This window comes from Carassius gibelio, chromosome A22 (genome assembly GCF_023724105.1).
Source record: "Carassius gibelio isolate Cgi1373 ecotype wild population from Czech Republic chromosome A22, carGib1.2-hapl.c, whole genome shotgun sequence".
In the NCBI taxonomy this organism is placed as follows: Eukaryota; Metazoa; Chordata; class Actinopteri; order Cypriniformes; family Cyprinidae; genus Carassius; species Carassius gibelio.
Window position 1 is genome coordinate 21,784,661 of NC_068392.1, and position 20,655 is coordinate 21,805,315.

At 35.9% G+C, this 20,655-nt stretch overlaps 10 non-coding genes and 2 pseudogenes across 10 annotated transcripts; all 12 read left to right on the forward strand.

Annotated features, from left to right (window-relative positions):
- Nucleotides 1-701: 701 nt before the first annotated feature.
- On the forward strand, nucleotides 702-819 carry LOC127943601 (uncharacterized; annotated as a pseudogene).
- Nucleotides 820-1,463: 644 nt separating this feature from the next.
- LOC127943495 (5S ribosomal RNA) lies at nucleotides 1,464-1,582 on the forward strand. Its single transcript, XR_008149699.1, has one exon. It is a non-coding gene; the product is annotated as a 5S ribosomal RNA (ribosomal RNA).
- A 924-nt stretch (nucleotides 1,583-2,506) lies between these two features.
- Nucleotides 2,507-2,625, forward strand: LOC127943955 (5S ribosomal RNA). Its single transcript, XR_008150096.1, has one exon. It is a non-coding gene; the product is annotated as a 5S ribosomal RNA (ribosomal RNA).
- A 925-nt stretch (nucleotides 2,626-3,550) lies between these two features.
- On the forward strand, nucleotides 3,551-3,669 carry LOC127943966 (5S ribosomal RNA). The gene has a single exon (XR_008150107.1). It is a non-coding gene; the product is annotated as a 5S ribosomal RNA (ribosomal RNA).
- A 359-nt stretch (nucleotides 3,670-4,028) lies between these two features.
- LOC127944099 (5S ribosomal RNA) lies at nucleotides 4,029-4,147 on the forward strand. The gene has a single exon (XR_008150237.1). It is a non-coding gene; the product is annotated as a 5S ribosomal RNA (ribosomal RNA).
- An 836-nt stretch (nucleotides 4,148-4,983) lies between these two features.
- LOC127943666 (5S ribosomal RNA) lies at nucleotides 4,984-5,102 on the forward strand. The gene has a single exon (XR_008149819.1). It is a non-coding gene; the product is annotated as a 5S ribosomal RNA (ribosomal RNA).
- A 359-nt stretch (nucleotides 5,103-5,461) lies between these two features.
- Nucleotides 5,462-5,579, forward strand: LOC127943602 (uncharacterized; annotated as a pseudogene).
- A 506-nt stretch (nucleotides 5,580-6,085) lies between these two features.
- On the forward strand, nucleotides 6,086-6,204 carry LOC127944142 (5S ribosomal RNA). The gene has a single exon (XR_008150280.1). It is a non-coding gene; the product is annotated as a 5S ribosomal RNA (ribosomal RNA).
- A 922-nt stretch (nucleotides 6,205-7,126) lies between these two features.
- Nucleotides 7,127-7,245, forward strand: LOC127943449 (5S ribosomal RNA). Its single transcript, XR_008149654.1, has one exon. It is a non-coding gene; the product is annotated as a 5S ribosomal RNA (ribosomal RNA).
- A 926-nt stretch (nucleotides 7,246-8,171) lies between these two features.
- On the forward strand, nucleotides 8,172-8,290 carry LOC127943979 (5S ribosomal RNA). The gene has a single exon (XR_008150119.1). It is a non-coding gene; the product is annotated as a 5S ribosomal RNA (ribosomal RNA).
- Nucleotides 8,291-8,945: 655 nt separating this feature from the next.
- Nucleotides 8,946-9,064, forward strand: LOC127943916 (5S ribosomal RNA). The gene has a single exon (XR_008150059.1). It is a non-coding gene; the product is annotated as a 5S ribosomal RNA (ribosomal RNA).
- Nucleotides 9,065-15,392: 6,328 nt separating this feature from the next.
- LOC127943733 (5S ribosomal RNA) lies at nucleotides 15,393-15,511 on the forward strand. Its single transcript, XR_008149884.1, has one exon. It is a non-coding gene; the product is annotated as a 5S ribosomal RNA (ribosomal RNA).
- Nucleotides 15,512-20,655: the final 5,144 nt, after the last annotated feature.

Below are 20,655 nucleotides of genomic sequence, written 5' to 3' on the forward strand. Positions count from 1 at the left end.
CTTTTTGGAAAATTTTACGATTTATAAAATAATCTTGCAAAAAAGGTGCTGTAAGCTTTTTGGAAACTTTTCACTTAGTATATAATAATTTTGCCAAAAAATAGAGTCAATGCCCGATCTCTGAATATTAGCAGGTTTGGGCCTGGTTAGTACATGGATGAGAGACTGCCTGGGAATACCAGGTGCTTTTAACTTTTTGGAAAATTTTACGATTTATAAAATAATCTTGCAAAAAAAAAAAAAGAGTCAATACCCAATCTCTGAATCTTAGCAGGTTTAGGTCTGGTGAGTACTTGGATGAGAAACTGCCTAGGAATACCAGGTGCTTTAAGCTTTTTGGAAATGTTTCACTTAGTATGAAATAATTTTGCTAAAAAATAGATTCAATGCCCGATCTCTGAATCTTAGCAGGTTTAGGTCTGGTTAGTACTTGGATGAGAGACTGCCTAGGAATACCAGGTGCTTTAAAACTTTTGGAAAATTTCACGATTTATATAATAATCTTGCAAAAAAAAAAAAAAAAAAAGAGTCAATGCCCGATCTCTGAATCTTAGCAGGTTTAGGTCTGGTAAGTACTTGGATGAGAGACTGCCTAGGAATACCAGGTGCTTTAAGCTTTTGGGTTTTCTTTCCTACTTATATAATGTACTGGCGATTAGATGGGCTGGTCTTTAAATAGCCCTCTCTTTGCAGCAGTCTTCGCTTACGGCCATACCAACCTGGCTATGCCCGATCTCGTCTGCTCTTGGAAGCTAAGCCGGTTTGGGCCTGGTTAGTACTTGGATGGGAGACGCCTGGGAATACCAGGTGCTGTAAGCTTTTTGGAAACTTTTCACTTAGTATATAATAATTTTGCCAAAAAATAGAGTCAATGCCCGATCTCTGAATATTAGCAGGTTTGGGCCTGGTTAGTACATGGATGAGAAACTGCCTAGGAATACCAGGTGCTTTAAGCTTTTTGGAAATGTTTCACTTAGTATAAAATAATTTTGCCAAAAAATAGAGTCAATGCCCGATCTCTGAATATTAGCAGGTTTGGGCCTGGTTAGTACATGGATGAGAAACTGCCTAGGAATACCAGGTGCTTTAAACTTTTTGGAAAATTTCACGATTTATAAAATAATCTTGCAAAAAAAAAAAAAAAAAAAAAAAGAGTCAATGCCGATCTCTGAATCTTAGCAGGTTTAGGTCTGGTGAGTACTTGGATGAGAAACTGCCTAGGAATACCAGGTGCTTTAAGCTTTTTGGAAATGTTTCACTTAGTATAAAATAATTTTGCTAAAAAATAGATTCAATGCCCGATCTCTGAATCTTAGCAGGTTTAGGTCTGGTTAGTACTTGGATGAGAGACTGCCTAGGAATACCAGGTGCTTTAAGCTTTTGGGTTTTCTTTCCTACTTATATAATGTACTGGCGATTAGATGGGCTGGTCTTTAAATAGCCCTCTCTTTGCAGCAGTCTTCGCTTATGGCCATACCAACCTGGCTATGCCCGATCTCGTCTGCTCTTGGAAGCTAAGCTGGTTTGGGCCTGGTTAGTACTTGGATGGGAGACCGCTTGGGAATACCAGGTGCTGTAAGCCTTTTGGAAACTTTTCACTTAGTATATAATAATTTTGCCAAAAAATAGAGTCAATGCCCGATCTCTGAATATTAGCAGGTTTGGGCCTGGTTAGTACATGGATGAGAGACTGCCTGGGAATACCAGGTGCTTTAAACTTTTTGGAAAATTTCACGATTTATAAAATAATCTTGCAAAAAAAAAAAAAAAAAAGAGTCAATGCCCGATCTCTGAATCTTAGCAGGTTTAGGTCTGGTGAGTACTTGGATGAGAAACTGCCTAGGAATACCAGGTGCTTTAAGCTTTTTGGAAATGTTTCACTTAGTATATAATAATTTTGCTGAAAAATAGATTCAATGCCCGATCTCTGAATATTAGCAGGTTTGGGCCTGGTTAGTACATGGATGAGAGACTGCCTGGGAATACCAGGTGCTTTAAACTTTTTGGAAAATTTTACGATTTATAAAATAATCTTGCAAAAAAAAAAAGAGTCAATGCCCGATCTCTGAATCTTAGCAGGTTTAGGTCTGGTGAGTACTTGGATGAGAAACTGCCTAGGAATACCAGGTGCTTTAAGCTTTTTGGAAATGTTTCACTTAGTATGAAATAATTTTGCTAAAAAATAGATTCAATGCCCGATCTCTGAATCTTAGCAGGTTTAGGTCTGGTTAGTACTTGGATGAGAGACTGCCTAGGAATACCAGGTGCTTTAAACCTTTTGGAAAATTTCACGATTTATATAATAATCTTGCAAAAAAAAAAAAAAAAAAAGAGTCAATGCCCGATCTCTGAATCTTAGCAGGTTTAGGTCTCGTTAGTACTTGGATGAGAGACTGCCTAGGAATACCAGGTGCTTTAAGCTTTTGGGTTTTCTTTCCTACTTATATAATGTACTGGCGATTAGATGGGCTGGTCTTTAAATAGCCCTCTCTTTGCGGCAGTCTTCGCTTACGGCCATACCAACCTGGCTATGCCCGATCTCGTCTGCTCTCGGAAGCTAAGCAGGTTTGGGCCTGGTTAGTACTTGGATGGGAGACCGCTTGGGAATACCAGGTGCTGTAAGCCTTTTGGAAACTTTTCACTTAGTATATAATAATTTTGCCAAAAAATAGAGTCAATGCCCGATCTCTGAATATTAGCAGGTTTGGGCCTGGTTAGTACATGGATGAGAGACTGCCTGGGAATACCAGGTGCTTTAAACTTTTTGGAAAATTTCACGATTTATAAAATAATCTTGCAAAAAAAAAAAAAAAAAAGAGTCAATGCCCGATCTCTGAATCTTAGCAGGTTTAGGTCTGGTGAGTACTTGGATGAGAAACTGCCTAGGAATACCAGGTGCTTTAAGCTTTTTGGAAATGTTTCACTTAGTATATAATAATTTTGCTGAAAAATAGATTCAATGCCCGATCTCTGAATATTAGCAGGTTTGGGCCTGGTTAGTACATGGATGAGAGACTGCCTGGGAATACCAGGTGCTTTAAACTTTTTGGAAAATTTTACGATTTATAAAATAATCTTGCAAAAAAAAAAAAGAGTCAATGCCCGATCTCTGAATCTTAGCAGGTTTAGGTCTGGTGAGTACTTGGATGAGAAACTGCCTAGGAATACCAGGTGCTTTAAGCTTTTTGGAAATGTTTCACTTAGTATGAAATAATTTTGCTAAAAAATAGATTCAATGCCCGATCTCTGAATCTTAGCAGGTTTAGGTCTGGTTAGTACTTGGATGAGAGACTGCCTAGGAATACCAGGTGCTTTAAACCTTTTGGAAAATTTCACGATTTATATAATAATCTTGCAAAAAAAAAAAAAAAAAAAGAGTCAATGCCCGATCTCTGAATCTTAGCAGGTTTAGGTCTCGTTAGTACTTGGATGAGAGACTGCCTAGGAATACCAGGTGCTTTAAGCTTTTGGGTTTTCTTTCCTACTTATATAATGTACTGGCGATTAGATGGGCTGGTCTTTAAATAGCCCTCTCTTTGCGGCAGTCTTCGCTTACGGCCATACCAACCTGGCTATGCCCGATCTCGTCTGCTCTCGGAAGCTAAGCAGGTTTGGGCCTGGTTAGTACTTGGATGGGAGACCGCTTGGGAATACCAGGTGCTGTAAGCCTTTTGGATACTTTTCACTTAGTTTATAATAATTTTGCCAAAAAATAGAGTCAATGCCCCATCTCTGAATCTTAGCAGGTTTAGGTCTGGTGAGTACTTGGATGAGAGACTGCCTAGGAATACCAGGTGCTTTAAGCTTTTTGGAAATGTTTCACTTAGTACATAATAATTTTGCTAAAAAAATAGATTCAATGCCCGATCTCTGCATCTTAGCAGGTTTAGGTCTGGTTAGTACTTGGATGAGAGACTGCCTAGGAATACCAGGTGCTTTAAGCTTTTGGGTTTTCTTTCCTACTTATATAATGTATTGGCGATTAGATGGGCTGGTCTTTAAATAGCCCTCTCTTTGCAGCAGTCTTCACTTACGGCCATACCAACCTGGCTATGCCCGATCTCGTCTGCTCTCGGAAGCTAAGCAGGTTTGGGCCTGGTTAGTACTTGGGTGGGAGACTGCCTGGGAATACCAGGTGCTGTAAGCTTTTTGGAAACTTTTCACTTAGTATATAATAATTTTGCCAAAAAATAGAGTCAATGCCCGATCTCTGAATATTAGCAGGTTTGGGCCTGGTTAGTACATGGATGAGAGACTGCCTGGGAATACCAGGTGCTTTAAACTTTTTGGAAAATTTTACGATTTATAAAATAATCTTGCAAAAAAGGTGCTGTAAGCTTTTTGGAAACTTTTCACTTAGTATATAATAATTTTGCCAAAAAATAGAGTCAATGCCCGATCTCTGAATATTAGCAGGTTTGGGCCTGGTTAGTACATGGATGAGAGACTGCCTGGGAATACCAGGTGCTTTAAACTTTTTGGAAAATTTTACGATTTATAAAATAATCTTGCAAAAAAAAAAAAAGAGTCAATACCCAATCTCTGAATCTTAGCAGGTTTAGGTCTGGTGAGTACTTGGATGAGAAACTGCCTAGGAATACCAGGTGCTTTAAGCTTTTTGGAAATGTTTCACTTAGTATGAAATAATTTTGCTAAAAAATAGATTCAATGCCCGATCTCTGAATCTTAGCAGGTTTAGGTCTGGTTAGTACTTGGATGAGAGACTGCCTAGGAATACCAGGTGCTTTAAAACTTTTGGAAAATTTCACGATTTATATAATAATCTTGCAAAAAAAAAAAAAAAAAAAGAGTCAATGCCCGATCTCTGAATCTTAGCAGGTTTAGGTCTCGTTAGTACTTGGATGAGAGACTGCCTAGGAATACCAGGTGCTTTAAGCTTTTGGGTTTTCTTTCCTACTTATATAATGTACTGGCGATTAGATGGGCTGGTCTTTAAATAGCCTTCTCTTTGCGGCAGTCTTCGCTTACGGCCATACCAACCTGGCTATGCCCGATCTCGTCTGCTCTCGGAAGCTAAGCAGGTTTGGGCCTGGTTAGTACTTGGATGGGAGACCGCTTGGGAATTCCAGGTGCTGTAAGCCTTTTGGAAACTTTTCACTTAGTATATAATAATTTTGCCAAAAAATAGAGTCAATGCCCCATCTCTGAATCTTAGCAGGTTTAGGTCTGGTGAGTACTTGGATGAGAGACTGCCTAGGAATACCAGGTGCTTTAAGCTTTTTGGAAATGTTTCACTTAGTACATAATAATTTTGCTAAAAAAATAGATTCAATGCCCGATCTCTGCATCTTAGCAGGTTTAGGTCTGGTAAGTACTTGGATGAGAGACTGCCTAGGAATACCAGGTGCTTTAAGCTTTTGGGTTTTCCTTCCTACTTATATAATGTACTGGCGATTAGATGGGCTGGTCTTTAAATAGCCCTCTCTTTGCAGCAGTCTTCGCTTACGGCCATACCAACCTGGCTATGCCCGATCTCGTCTGCTCTTGGAAGCTAAGCCGGTTTGGGCCTGGTTAGTACTTGGATGGGAGACGCCTGGGAATACCAGGTGCTGTAAGCTTTTTGGAAACTTTTCACTTAGTATATAATAATTTTGCCAAAAAATAGAGTCAATGCCCGATCTCTGAATATTAGCAGGTTTGGGCCTGGTTAGTACATGGATGAGAGACTGCCTGGGAATACCAGGTGCTTTAAACTTTTTGGAAAATTTCACGATTTATAAAATAATCTTGCAAAAAAAAAAAAAAAAAAAAAAGAGTCAATGCCGATCTCTGAATCTTAGCAGGTTTAGGTCTGGTGAGTACTTGGATGAGAAACTGCCTAGGAATACCAGGTGCTTTAAGCTTTTTGGAAATGTTTCACTTAGTATAAAATAATTTTGCTAAAAAATAGATTCAATGCCCGATCTCTGAATCTTAGCAGGTTTAGGTCTGGTTAGTACTTGGATGAGAGACTGCCTAGGAATACCAGGTGCTTTAAGCTTTTGGGTTTTCTTTCCTACTTATATAATGTACTGGCGATTAGATGGGCTGGTCTTTAAATAGCCCTCTCTTTGCAGCAGTCTTCGCTTACGGCCATACCAACCTGGCTATGCCCGATCTCGTCTGCTCTTGGAAGCTAAGCCGGTTTGGGCCTGGTTAGTACTTGGATGGGAGACCGCCTGGGAATACCAGGTGCTGTAAGCTTTTTGGAAACTTTTCACTTAGTATATAATAATTTTGCCAAAAAATAGAGTCAATGCCCGATCTCTGAATATTAGCAGGTTTGGGCCTGGTTAGTACATGGATGAGAGACTGCCTGGGAATACCAGGTGCTTTAAACTTTTTGGAAAATTTCACGATTTATAAAATAATCTTGCAAAAAAAAAAAAAAAAGAGTCAATGCCCGATCTCTGAATCTTAGCAGGTTTAGGTCTGGTGAGTACTTGGATGAGAAACTGCCTAGGAATACCAGGTGCTTTAAGCTTTTTGGAAATGTTTCACTTAGTATATAATAATTTTGCTGAAAAATAGATTCAATGCCCGATCTCTGAATATTAGCAGGTTTGGGCCTGGTTAGTACATGGATGAGAGACTGCCTGGGAATACCAGGTGCTTTAAGCTTTTTGGAAAATTTTACGATTTATAAAATAATCTTGCAAAAAAAAAAAAGAGTCAATGCCCGATCTCTGAATCTTAGCAGGTTTAGGTCTGGTGAGTACTTGGATGAGAAACTGCCTAGGAATACCAGGTGCTTTAAGCTTTTTGGAAATGTTTCACTTAGTATGAAATAATTTTGCTAAAAAATAGATTCAATGCCCGATCTCTGAATCTTAGCAGGTTTAGGTCTGGTTAGTACTTGGATGAGAGACTGCCTAGGAATACCAGGTGCTTTAAACCTTTTGGAAAATTTCACGATTTATATAATAATCTTGCAAAAAAAAAAAAAAAAAAGAGTCAATGCCCGATCTCTGAATCTTAGCAGGTTTAGGTCTCGTTAGTACTTGGATGAGAGACTGCCTAGGAATACCAGGTGCTTTAAGCTTTTGGGTTTTCTTTCCTACTTATATAATGTACTGGCGATTAGATGGGCTGGTCTTTAAATAGCCCTCTCTTTGCGGCAGTCTTCGCTTACGGCCATACCAACCTGGCTATGCCCGATCTCATCTGCTCTCGGAAGCTAAGCAGGTTTGGGCCTGGTTAGTACTTGGATGGGAGACCGCTTGGGAATACCAGGTGCTGTAAGCCTTTTGGAAACTTTTCACTTAGTATATAATAATTTTGCCAAAAAATAGAGTCAATGCCCGATCTCTGAATATTAGCAGGTTTGGGCCTGGTTAGTACATGGATGAGAGACTGCCTGGGAATACCAGGTGCTTTAAACTTTTTGGAAAATTTCACGATTTATAAAATAATCTTGCAAAAAAAAAAAAAAAAAAAGAGTCAATGCCCGATCTCTGAATCTTAGCAGGTTTAGGTCTGGTGAGTACTTGGATGAGAAACTGCCTAGGAATACCAGGTGCTTTAAGCTTTTTGGAAATGTTTCACTTAGTATATAATAATTTTGCTGAAAAATAGATTCAATGCCCGATCTCTGAATATTAGCAGGTTTGGGCCTGGTTAGTACATGGATGAGAGACTGCCTGGGAATACCAGGTGCTTTAAACTTTTTGGAAAATTTTACGATTTATAAAATAATCTTGCAAAAAAAAAAAGAGTCAATGCCCGATCTCTGAATCTTAGCAGGTTTAGGTCTGGTGAGTACTTGGATGAGAAACTGCCTAGGAATACCAGGTGCTTTAAGCTTTTTGGAAATGTTTCACTTAGTATGAAATAATTTTGCTAAAAAATAGATTCAATGCCCGATCTCTGAATCTTAGCAGGTTTAGGTCTGGTTAGTACTTGGATGAGAGACTGCCTAGGAATACCAGGTGCTTTAAACCTTTTGGAAAATTTCACGATTTATATAATAATCTTGCAAAAAAAAAAAAAAAAAAAAGAGTCAATGCCCGATCTCTGAATCTTAGCAGGTTTAGGTCTCGTTAGTACTTGGATGAGAGACTGCCTAGGAATACCAGGTGCTTTAAGCTTTTGGGTTTTCTTTCCTACTTATATAATGTACTGGCGATTAGATGGGCTGGTCTTTAAATAGCCCTCTCTTTGCGGCAGTCTTCGCTTACGGCCATACCAACCTGGCTATGCCCGATCTCGTCTGCTCTCGGAAGCTAAGCAGGTTTGGGCCTGGTTAGTACTTGGATGGGAGACCGCTTGGGAATACCAGGTGCTGTAAGCCTTTTGGAAACTTTTCACTTAGTATATAATAATTTTGCCAAAAAATAGAGTCAATGCCCGATCTCTGAATATTAGCAGGTTTGGGCCTGGTTAGTACATGGATGAGAGACTGCCTGGGAATACCAGGTGCTTTAAACTTTTTGGAAAATTTCACGATTTATAAAATAATCTTGCAAAAAAAAAAAAAAAAAAGAGTCAATGCCCGATCTCTGAATCTTAGCAGGTTTAGGTCTGGTGAGTACTTGGATGAGAAACTGCCTAGGAATACCAGGTGCTTTAAGCTTTTTGGAAATGTTTCACTTAGTATATAATAATTTTGCTGAAAAATAGATTCAATGCCCGATCTCTGAATATTAGCAGGTTTGGGCCTGGTTAGTACATGGATGAGAGACTGCCTGGAAATACCAGGTGCTTTAAACCTTTTGGAAAATTTCACGATTTATATAAAAATCTTGCAAAAAAAAAAAAAAAAAAAAAAAAAGAGTCAATGCCCGATCTCTGAATCTTAGCAGGTTTAGGTCTCGTTAGTACTTGGATGAGAGACTGCCTAGGAATACCAGGTGCTTTAAGCTTTTGGGTTTTCTTTCCTACTTATATAATATACTGGCGATTAGATGGGCTGGTCTTTAAATAGCCCTCTCTTTGCAGCAGTCTTCGCTTACGGCCATACCAACCTGGCTATGCCCGATCTCGTCTGCTCTCGGAAGCTAAGCAGGTTTGGGCCTGGTTAGTACTTGGATGGGAGACCGCTTGGGAATACCAAGTGCTGTAAGCCTTTTGGAAACTTTTCACTTAGTATATAATAATTTTGCCAAAAAATAGAGTCAATGCCCGATCTCTGAATATTAGCAGGTTTGGGCCTGGTTAGTACATGGATGAGAGACTGCCTGGGAATACCAGGTGCTTTAAACTTTTTGGAAAATTTTACGATTTATAAAATAATCTTGCAAAAAAAAAAAAAGAGTCAATGCCCGATCTCTGAATCTTAGCAGGTTTAGGTCTGGTGAGTACTTGGATGAGAAACTGCCTAGGAATACCAGGTGCTTTAAGCTTTTGGGTTTTCTTTCCTACTTATATAATGTACGGGCGATTAGATGGGCTGGTCTTTAAATAGCCCTCTCTTTGCAGCAGTCTTCGCTTACGGCCATACCAACCTGAGGGCGCTATTGAGTCAGACAGGAAGTACTGGGCTGTAGTTGGAGAGGAAGGCTCTCCCTTATTTGTTTATATTTTTTGTTTTGCTAAAGTTTTTGATTTGATAGTATCATTTTGTTTGTTTGTTTTGCTTTAACCACCTTCCAGCAGCTTAATGCTGTCTGGAGGGTGTTTTGTTTTTGATTTAATTTATCTCTTGGATTAAAGGACGGATCTTATGGAAAACGACATGGAAATGGCTGGTGAAATACAAACGGATATTGACAAAGGATTGGACAAACGACGAAGTGTGGACAAAGGAATCAATGGAGAACATAACAAAAGAAATGAAAGAGGAAGAAAATATTCAAAAGAAGCAACCGTGATAATTGATTTAGAGGGAGTTCAAGATGGAAAAGCTGAGGATATCATCAAGATGGTGACAGAGAAAATTGGAGGAGGACATATCTTGGCGGTAAGGCCCAGGCTGGGCAGAGAATATGAAATCACTTTAAGAAATGAGGACATGTGTGACATTCTACTGGACGGAATAACTATTAAAGGAAAGGATTGTGTAATTAGAAAACTACAGACAAGGGAATATGTTGTATCGTTTATGCATCTACCGGCTTATCTTGAAGACAAAGACATTTTTAATAAATTGGATAATTGGGGCGTACATCCAACATCACAAATTAAAAGAAGGCTATATCCAGGCACTGAAGTGGAAGATGGAACGAGATTTGTGCGTGTTAAGTTTCCAGATCAGGTGGTTTCATTACCATATAGCACAAAATTTGAGACAGCGGAGGGAACACAGTTTTTCCGGATAATACATGACAGACAGGTGAAGACTTGTCGTATGTGTTTGAATCCGGGACATATCTTAAGAGACTGTCCAGACTTCAAATGTCACCTATGTGAGGAGCAAGGCCATTTTGCAAGGGACTGTGATGCAGTGAGATGCCCAGATTGCCACAAAGTTCTTGTGAAATGTGAATGTTGGATGGTAAATGAGGAGAGACCAAACAAAGAGACTGACTCCGAGGTAGAGTGCAGACAAATTCATAAAGAAGTGGAAGAAGAGGAGAAAAATTATGGTGGTGAGCAGGCAGAAGTTGAAAGGGAAGTGGAGACAAATGGAACACAGAGAGAAAAAGAAGAACAAATGATGGAAGAAGAAAGGACACTAGAGGAGACTTCATTAAAGGGCAGAGAACTGGAGCATAAAAAAGAACAAGAGGAGAGTGAACAAGAGGAAGATGAAAAAGAGACTGAGAAACAAAAGTCTGAAGGATATAAAAGAGATAGAGAATTCACTCGTATGCAAAGAAGAAGTCTACTGAAGGTAAAACCAAATATTGACTGTGCTAGAAAGAGAAAAGAAAAAATGAAAGAAAAAGCTACATTTAGAGGGAAATGTGAGGTTTTAAGAAGTATAGTGGAGGAAGAGGAAGAAAAATGAAATGATGAATATTTTTAAATATTTATTATCTTTAATGGTCTTAAGAATTGTATCTTGGAATGCAAGAGGTTTGTTGAATGTGGTGAAATTTGAAAAAATGAAAGAAATGTGTAAAGAGGAAAATATAATTGTATTACAAGAAACTAATTGGAAAGATGAATCAATGGAAGATTTAAAAAAAAGATGGAATGGGGAAATAATATATAATAATGGGGATGGAAGAAAAGGAAGGGGAGTAGCAATTTTAATTGATAAGTATATGAAGGATAAATGGAATGTGGTATTTGATGATGGAAATGGAAAATGTTTAGCAGTAGAAATAAGTAGTGAGGATGAAACTTTTGTTTTATGCAACTTACATGCACCAACAGAAGAAAAGGAAAAGAGGAGTTTCTTATATGATTTAAGGAGTTTTACACTAAAGTATAAGAAAGTAATTTTAATAGGTGATTTCAATACAGTTTTTAGCAAAATGGATATGGCAGAAGGAATGGTTTATAGAACAGATACTGCAAGAAAAGAGCTGAATGTTTTAATGGAAGAAAATGACTTAATTGATATATGGAGGGATAGGAATGAAAAAAGAAGAGAATATTCAAGAAGACAATTAGTAGAGAATTTTTTGTGCCAAACAAGGATTGATTATGTGTTAAACACAAGATTTTTAGAGCAATATATTGAAAAGGTGTACTATAAGGAAACAACATTAAGTGATCATAGTTTTGTGTTTATTTTGATGGATTTTAATAAAATGGAGAGGGGGCCAGGAGTTTGGATTTTAAATGCAGAGATTTTAAAAAATGAATCTTATAGAATGGAAATAGAAAAAATTATAGACAAAGAAAAGGAAAGTAGTTTGTTTGTAGAAAACAAAAGGATATGGTGGGATAATGTAAAATATGAAATAAAGAAATCTACAATAAAATATTGTAAATTTCTACAACGAGTTAAGAAACAAAAAGAAAGGAATATCAGAAAAGAATTAAATGAAGAATTAAGTAAAGAGGACGTTGATGTGCAGAAGGTTGTTTTGTTAGAAGAGGATTTAAGTAAAATAGAGGAGGAAAAGTATAGAGGTGCAATGATAAGAAGTAAGGCAAAATATACTGTGGAGGGAGAAAAATGCACAAAATTCTTTTTTAATCTGGAAAGAAGTAGGAAAAAGGCAGAAACGATAAAAGAAATAAAATGCAAAGATGGAAGGAAAGTAAAAGAAACAAAAGAAATATTAAAGGAGGTAAAAGATTTTTATGAAGAATTGTTTAAGACACAAGGAATAGATGATGGGGAAAAAGACTGTATATTGGAGACGATAACAGCTACAGTTAATAATCAAGACAAAGATGAGTGTGATGCGGAGATAAAAATAGAAGAGATAGAAGAAGCTATTAATCAATTAAAGGTGAATAAAAGTCCAGGTATAGATGGAATAACAAATGAGTTTTATAAAGCTTTTAAGGATAAATTATTGAAAATACTAAAACAAGTGTATGATGAGATTTTTAAAAAGGGAGAGATTAATCAAGCAATGAAAATGGGTCTAGTGAAAATAATATTCAAGAGAAAAGGGGAAAGGGAGGATTTAAAAAATTATAGACCAATCACTATGCTAAATGTAGATTTTAAAATTTTAGCAAAAATTTTAGCAAACAGACTGAAAAGAGTGTTACCTAAGATAATTTTATCAAATCAAGCATATGGAGTTCAGGGGAGAGATATATCAGATACAGTTAGCAACATAAGGGATGTGATAAGTTATATGAATGAAGAAAAGAAGAGTGGATATGTGATAAGTATGGATTTTGAAAAAGCGTTTGATAGGGTGGAGCATGAGTTTTTATTTGCGAGTTTAAAACGTTTTGGTTTTGGGGGTAATTTTAGAAAATGGATTAAGATCTTGTATAAGGATGCAATGAGTTTTATTAAATGTAATGGTTTTTTAACGGATGCTTTTAAGATAACTAGATCCATAAGGCAGGGCTGTCCATTGTCAGCACAGTTGTATTCCTTGGTCGCAGAGTCTCTAGGAATGATGATTAAAAAGGATCAAAGAATAAAAAGTATAAATATTGAAAATGGAAGGGAAGGACAAAAGATTTTTCAGTACGCGGATGATACCACCTTGATAATAGAAGATTTAGAGAGCATTAGAATAGCAATGGAACTCATGCAGAAATTTTGTAAAGCAACAGGTGCAAAGATAAATGTGGAAAAAACTGCTTTTATGAGATTTGGAGAAGCGCCAGCATTACCAGCTTGCATTGCTTTTAATGAAAAGGAAGAAATTAAGATTTTAGGAGTAAATTTGGGGAAAGATGAAAAGAGTTCAAGAGATAAAAGATGGGAAGAGATTGTGGGAGAAATGAAAAGAAGATTGGTTTTTTGGAAAGTGAGAGATTTGGAGTTGAAAGGAAGAGTTTTAATTGTTAATAGTCTAATGCTCTCTAAGATGTGGTATAATTTATCTGTAACTGCAATGCCAATGTGGGTAGAACAGAGAGTAAAGGGTATTGTGTTGGATTTTTTATGGAATAATAAGCCTCCTAGAATTGCACATAAGACTTTAATTGGTTCTCAAGAAGAAGGAGGGTTAGGGTTAATGGATGTTGAGCAGAGGAAGAAGAGTATGAGAGTGAAAACTGTAAAGAAATATCTAAATAGAGAAAAGATGGAGGAATGGAAAGTAATAATGAAACATTTTTTAAACAAATGTTCAAATTTGAGAATAGGGGATGATATTTTATGGATGAGAGTTAAAAAAGGAATGATAAAAGGAATACCAGATTTTTATAAAGAGGTTTTAGAGGCATGGAGGGATTTCTTACCACATATTGATTTTAAGCCACAAGGAAGAGAAACAATTTTGAATCAACCTCTGTTTTTAAATGCAAAGATTACTACAGATGGAACAGATGTGTTTTTTTAAAAAGTGGCTAGATGTAGATATAAAAAGAGTAAGAGATATTTTATATGAGTATAAAAATGGGTTTCTTCCTCTTCAGTTTGTCATTGAAATCCTCTTTTGCTTCTTCTAAAGCATCAATGTCAGTACTTTAAAGAAACAATATGATGTTGTAAAGAAAGCAATACCAAAAGAGTGGATTGAAATAATAGAGAGTGGGGAAAAAGAGGAAGAGAAAGTAGAAGTGTCTTTTAAAGTTGGGAAGAAGGAATATGATTTTAACTCTTGTACTGTGAAGATGTTTTACACATGTTTTAGGGAATCTGTTTTCACAAAACCAAAAGTAAATGAGTTTTGGATTGAGCATTTTCCTGGATTAGATGAAAATAATATATGGAGGAATGTTAAATGGAGGTTCTTAGATGTAAAAATGGAAGCGTTGGATTATTTTATAAGGCATAAAGTCGTTTTTTCCGAGATGAAACTATGTAAAATTGGTTTGACACAAAATGCTTTGTGTAAAGTATGTAAAAAAGAGGATGAAGGATTTTTACATTTGTTTTTATATTGTGATGAATTGAAAGAATTTTTTAAGATTTTAAAAGGTTTGATAAATCAACTAAGAGAAAAGGAAGATATTCAAAACTGGGATGAGTTGATAATAATGGGACTGAATGAAAATTGTACAAATAAGGAGGTGGTCAATCTATGTATATCAATGGGGAAGTATGTGATATGGAAAAGAAGAAACATAGTGAGAAACAAAGACTGTAAAATAGACATATGGGGATATTTTAAAAAGAGAATAGAAGAATATTTGCAACTGTTATATGTGTATTGTAAGATGGAAAGGAAAATGGATGTTTTTTATAAAATGTTCTCAGTTAATGTACAAAATGTTTTAAGGAATTGTAAAATTGAGTTCCCTGGAATGTTGTAAATGAATTGAATTTTTTGTAAAAGAATTTTAATAAAAAAAAAAAAAAAAAAAAAAAAAAAAGCTATGCCCGATCTCGTCTGCTCTCGGAAGCTAATCAGGTTTGGGCCTGGTTAGTACTTGGATGGGAGACCGCTTGGGAATACCAGGTGCTGTAAGCCTTTTGGAAACTTTTCACTTAGTATATAATAATTTTGCCAAAAAATAGAGTCAATGCCCCATCTCTGAATCTTAGCAGGTTTAGGTCTGGTGAGTACTTGGATGAGAAACTGCCTAGGAATACCAGGTGCTTTAAGCTTTTTGGAAATGTTTCACTTAGTATGAAATAATTTTGCTAAAAAATAGATTCAATGCCCGATCTCTGAATCTTAGCAGGTTTAGGTCTGGTTAGTACTTGGATGAGAGACTGCCTAGGAATACCAGGTGCTTTAAACCTTTTGGAAAATTTCACGATTTATATAATAATCTTGCAAAAAAAAAAAAAAAAAAAGAGTCAATGCCCGATCTCTGAATCTTAGCAGGTTTAGGTCTCGTTAGTACTTGGATGAGAGACTGCCTAGGAATACCAGGTGCTTTAAGCTTTTGGGTTTTCTTTCCTACTTATATAATGTACTGGCGATTAGATGGGCTGGTCTTTAAATAGCCCTCTCTTTGCGGCAGTCTTCGCTTACGGCCATACCAACCTGGCTATGCCCGATCTCGTCTGCTCTCGGAAGCTAAGCAGGTTTGGGCCTGGTTAGTACTTGGATGGGAGACCACTTGGGAATACCAGGTGCTGTAAGCCTTTTGGAAACTTTTCACTTAGTATATAATAATTTTGCCAAAAAATAGAGTCAATGCCCCATCTCTGAATCTTAGCAGGTTTAGGTCTGGTGAGTACTTGGATGAGAGACTGCCTAGGAATACCAGGTGCTTTAAGCTTTTTGGAAATGTTTCACTTAGTACATAATAATTTTGCTAAAAAAATAGATTCAATGCCCGATCTCTGCATCTTAGCAGGTTTAGGTCTGGTTAGTACTTGGATGAGAGACTGCCTAGGAATACCAGGTGCTTTAAGCTTTTGGGTTTTCTTTCCTACTTATATAATGTACTGGCGATTAGATGGGCTGGTCTTTAAATAGCCCTCTCTTTGCAGCAGTCTTCGCTTACGGCCAGACCAACCTGACGGCGCTAGAGAGTCTGACAGGAAGTACTGTGCTGCAGTTGGAGAGAAAGGCTCTCCCACATTTTTTTTCATTTGTTTTGTTTTTGTTTAATATCAAGTTAAAAAGTTTGAAGTATTTTGTTTTTGTTAACGTCGTTTTAACCCCGGGCAGTTTTAAACTGTCTGGGGTTTGAGCTATTTTATTTTGTTTGTTTGTGTTTTTTTTTTTTTTGTGGCTAAGCTATTTAACAAGGATGGAAACAATAGCTAATGGATCAGATCTGGACAAGGTTTTTGAGGAAAAGAACAATGATTTTGAAGGAGACACTACTTTGGAAAAACGGATTATGAAAAACGATGGAAAGGATTACAATGAAACATGGGCAACTGTTGTATCAAGAAGGAAAAGAAATGGAGCTGAAATGGAGAAAGGCCGCACTGAACAGCAACCAACTACACAAGGTAAAGAAAAGTTTGATACAAAAGGAGAAAAGAGACAAGAAGAATGTCGGAGAAATGAAATGATAAATAGATTAAAAGACAAAATGAAATATCAGAGGGAATACAAGAAAGAAACAACACTGACAATGACTGTGGAAAATCCAGAAAAACTAACTGCCATCATGATAATTAAAGCTATTGAGGACATTACTGGAAAAGGTAAACTATATGGACTAAGGAAAAAAAATGACTTCGAGTATGAGCTTACATTGGAGAATCAACTAGACTGTGACAATTTATTGAATGGACTACTATTGAATGGACAAATGTGTAAAATAAGCAAACTTTGTGAAATGGAGAGGGTCGTTTCTTTTTTACGTTTGCCAAATTATATCAATGACAAGGATGTACTACAAAAACTGCAAAGCTGGGGAGTTACACCGATACTGCCGTTGAGAAGGAGCTATTACCCAGGGACAATGGTGGCAGATGGGACAAGATTTATTCGAGTCAAATTCCCTAAGGACGTGGTGTCCCTTCCATATAACACCAGTTTTGAAACAGAGGAAGGAATACAGTTCTTCAGAGTCATTCATGATCAGCAAGTAAAAATATGCAGAATATGTTCAAGTGCTGAACACGAAAAGAAATAACTGCCCTCTACTAACATGCAGAGAATGCCTGGAGCAGGGGCATTATGCGCGGGACTGTACAGCCCTGCGGTGCCAAGGCTGCAGAAAGGCATTGCCAACATGCGCATGTGAAACGGATGAAGAGGAACATGAGGAAATGGAAATGGAGATGCATAATGAAGTGGAGCATTTGGAGGAGGCTGATAAAGAAAATACATCACAAAAAACAAGTGGATTAACAAAGGATGTACTGAGCAGTGAAGGAGAGGAAGAAGAAGAGGAAGAAGAAGAAGAGGAAACAAGTGAGAATGAGCAGAATGGGGAAGAAAAAGTGATGACTGGACTACAACAATCTGTGAAAAATGTGGAGCAGGATGCAATGGTAAATAAAGAAGATAATAATGGAACAAAGGATAATACAATCCCGGAAGAGGTAAGCGACATTGGGGAGAGAAAAAAAAGTTTTTTGAGCAGGGGGACTAAAGGGAAAACAACAGGACAAATATACATTGAAAAGGTCTTGGAAAGACAAAGAATAAGACGAGAATCTAAAGAAAAAAAGAAGAAGAAAGTAGAGATAATTGCTTTAAAAGATGTTGATTTGAGAGAGACTGAACAAAAGTGATGTGGGTTTTGTTTTGCATTTATATTTTTCTTTTTTTGTTTATGAGTCAGTTGAAACTAGTGTCAATCAATGCAAGAGGATTGTCAACTAGGACTAAATTTGAAAATGTACTCTATTTAACAAAGAAGAGTGATATAATATGTATACAAGAAACTGGATGGAATGAAGACATTGTTAATGGTTTTAAGAAAATATGGGATGGAGAATTTTTTTACAATAATGACCCAAACAGGAAAAAAGGAGTAGCAATTTTAATTAGAAGGGGAGTGACAGAAAAAGCAACAGAAATGTTCACAGATAATGTAGGAAGATTGTTAGTAGTTAAAGTCAAAAGCAAAGAAGAAGAATTAACGATATGTACAATTCATGCACCAAATGACCGTTTAGAAAGAGTCATCTTTTTTAAAAATTTAAATGTTTTAATGGATGGTTATACAAAAGGAATTTTAATTGGGGATTTTAATACTATTTTGGAAAGAATTGATGTGGAGGATTATATGGTATATAGATCAGATGTGGGGAGAACTGAATTAAAGAAAATGATGGAAAAACACAAATTTTTAGATATATGGCGGGAAAGAAACAGAGTAAAAAGAGAATATTCCAGAAGGCAAATTGTGAACACAGTATTAAAGCAAAGTAGACTTGATTTGGTTTTATGTAACAGACAGCTAGAACTATTTATATCAAAAGTATTTTATAAAAGGTTCAGTGAAAGTGATCATGATTTTTTAAATGTAATAATTGATTTTAGTGGAGTAGAGAGAGGTCCAGGGGTGTGGGTTTTAAATGCTGAACTTTTAAAAAACGAGTCTTACAAAATGGAAATAGAAAATGTCATAATAAATAGTATAAACAATATTCTATATGATGAAGAAAAAAGTTTGTGGTGGGATAATTTGAAAAAAGTTATGAAAAAAATATCCATTGAATATTCAAAAAGATTGCAAAAGACAAAGAAAAGTAAAGAAAGATTTTTAAATAAGGAATGGGAAGAAGAAATGAAAAAGATGTCTGAAGGAAAGATGGATGTGACAAAAATAGTGTTTTTAGAAGAACAATTTAAGAAAATAGAGGAGGAAAAGTGCAGGGGAGCTAAAATTAGAAGCAGAGCGAAAAATACAGTAGAGGGAGAAAGAAGTACAAAATTCTTTTTTGAGTTTGAGAAATCAAGAAAACATGCAGAATTGATCAAAAGTATATTAAAAGATGGGAAAGTTGTGAAGGAAAAACAAGGTATTTTAAAAGAAGTGAAGGATTTTTATACTACCTTATTTAAAAAAGATAATATAAATGTGAAAGATGAAGAATATTTATTGAATCAAATTCAAGTTCAAGTAAATGAAGAAGATAAAAGAATGTGTGATAAGGATATAAATGAAGAGGAAATTGAAGAGGTTATAGACCAGTTGAAGAATGGGAAAAGTCCAGGACTAGATGGCTTAACATCTGAGTTTTACAAAGTTTTTAAACATGTTTTAATACCTATTCTGCACAATTTATTTGCTGATACTTTTAAGCAGAAAAAAATGAGTGAAAGCATGAAGACAGGAATGATAAAAATGATCTATAAGAATAAAGGAGATAAAGATCATCTTAAAAATTACAGACCGTTGAGTATGCTAAATACTGACTATAAGATTTTGGGTAAGATCATGGCAAACAGACTGAAAAAAGTGATTCCAAACATCATAACAACAAATCAGGCATATGGTGTCTTAAATAGAGATATATCAGACATAGTAACAAATATTAGAGACTTAATGTGGTATATGAAAGAAAAAGGTGAAGGAGGGTATTTAATTAGCATAGATTTGGAAAAGGCTTTCGACAGAGTAGAGTATAAATATTTGTTTGACTTAATTGAAAAATTTGGATTTGGGAGGAATTTTATAACATGGATGAAATGTTTCTATACTGACATTTTAAGTTGTATTAAAGTAAATGGGTTTTTAACTGATTATATTGAAATTTCGAGGTCTATAAGGCAGGGCTGTCCTTTATCGGCATTACTTTATACTTTAGTTGCTGAACCATTAGGAATAGCAATTAATAAAGAAAAACAAATACAAGGAATTTTAGTTGAAAATGGTGTAATGCAACAAAAAATTTTCCAATATGCAGATGACACGACTTTGTTTTTAAAGGATTTAAAGAGTATCGAAAAAGCAATGTTAATTTTTGAAAAATATTGTAGCGGAACAGGAGCTAAAGTCAATAAAGAAAAGACTGAGTATATGAGGATAGGGAAGGTGGATACTTTGGGAAGACAATGGGAATTTAAAGAGCAGAAGAACCAATTAAAGATTTTAGGAGTTATACTTGGGAAAGATGAAATGAAAACAAGAGACCTGATTTGGGAGGAGGTTATAGGCAAAATGGAAAAAAGACTTAACTTTTGGAAACAAAGAGAATTGTTTTTAAAAGGGAAAGTATTAGTTCTAAATTCTTTATTCCTGTCTAAGATGTGGTATATTTTAAGTGTGGTTAGTCTGCCAGCATGGGCGTACAAAAGAATAAAAACTTATATTTTAAAGTTTTTATGGGATGATAAGCCAGCAAAAATAGCATATGACACAATAATTGGGGAGGTGGAAAAGGGAGGTTTGAGACTCATAGATCCAATGGTAAGAATGAAGAGTATGAGAATAAAGACAGTAAAAAAGTTTTGGAATAATGATGATATGGTATGGAAAAAAATTATGAGTTTCTTTATAAATAAGTGTGGGAAAATGGGGGATGATTTTATGTGGATGAATTTTACAGATAATATGCTTGAGAAGATACCTGAATTTTATAAAGAAGTCTTAAGAGCATGGAAAGTTTTTAAAGGGAAGGTTCATGTGGAGTTTAAAGGAAGAGAGCAACTATTGAAACAGCCCCTTTTCTTAAACAAATTGATTTTAAGGAATAGTAATACAATTTTTTATAAGAAATGGTATTATGCAGGATTAAGACAAGTCAAAGACATTTTATATGAGGTAAAACCTGGGTTTTTACCTTTACAGGCAATTATAGACATATTAGAAGAGAATGAAGATATAGAAAATAGAAAGCTGATTAAGGAGCAATACATAAAATTAAAA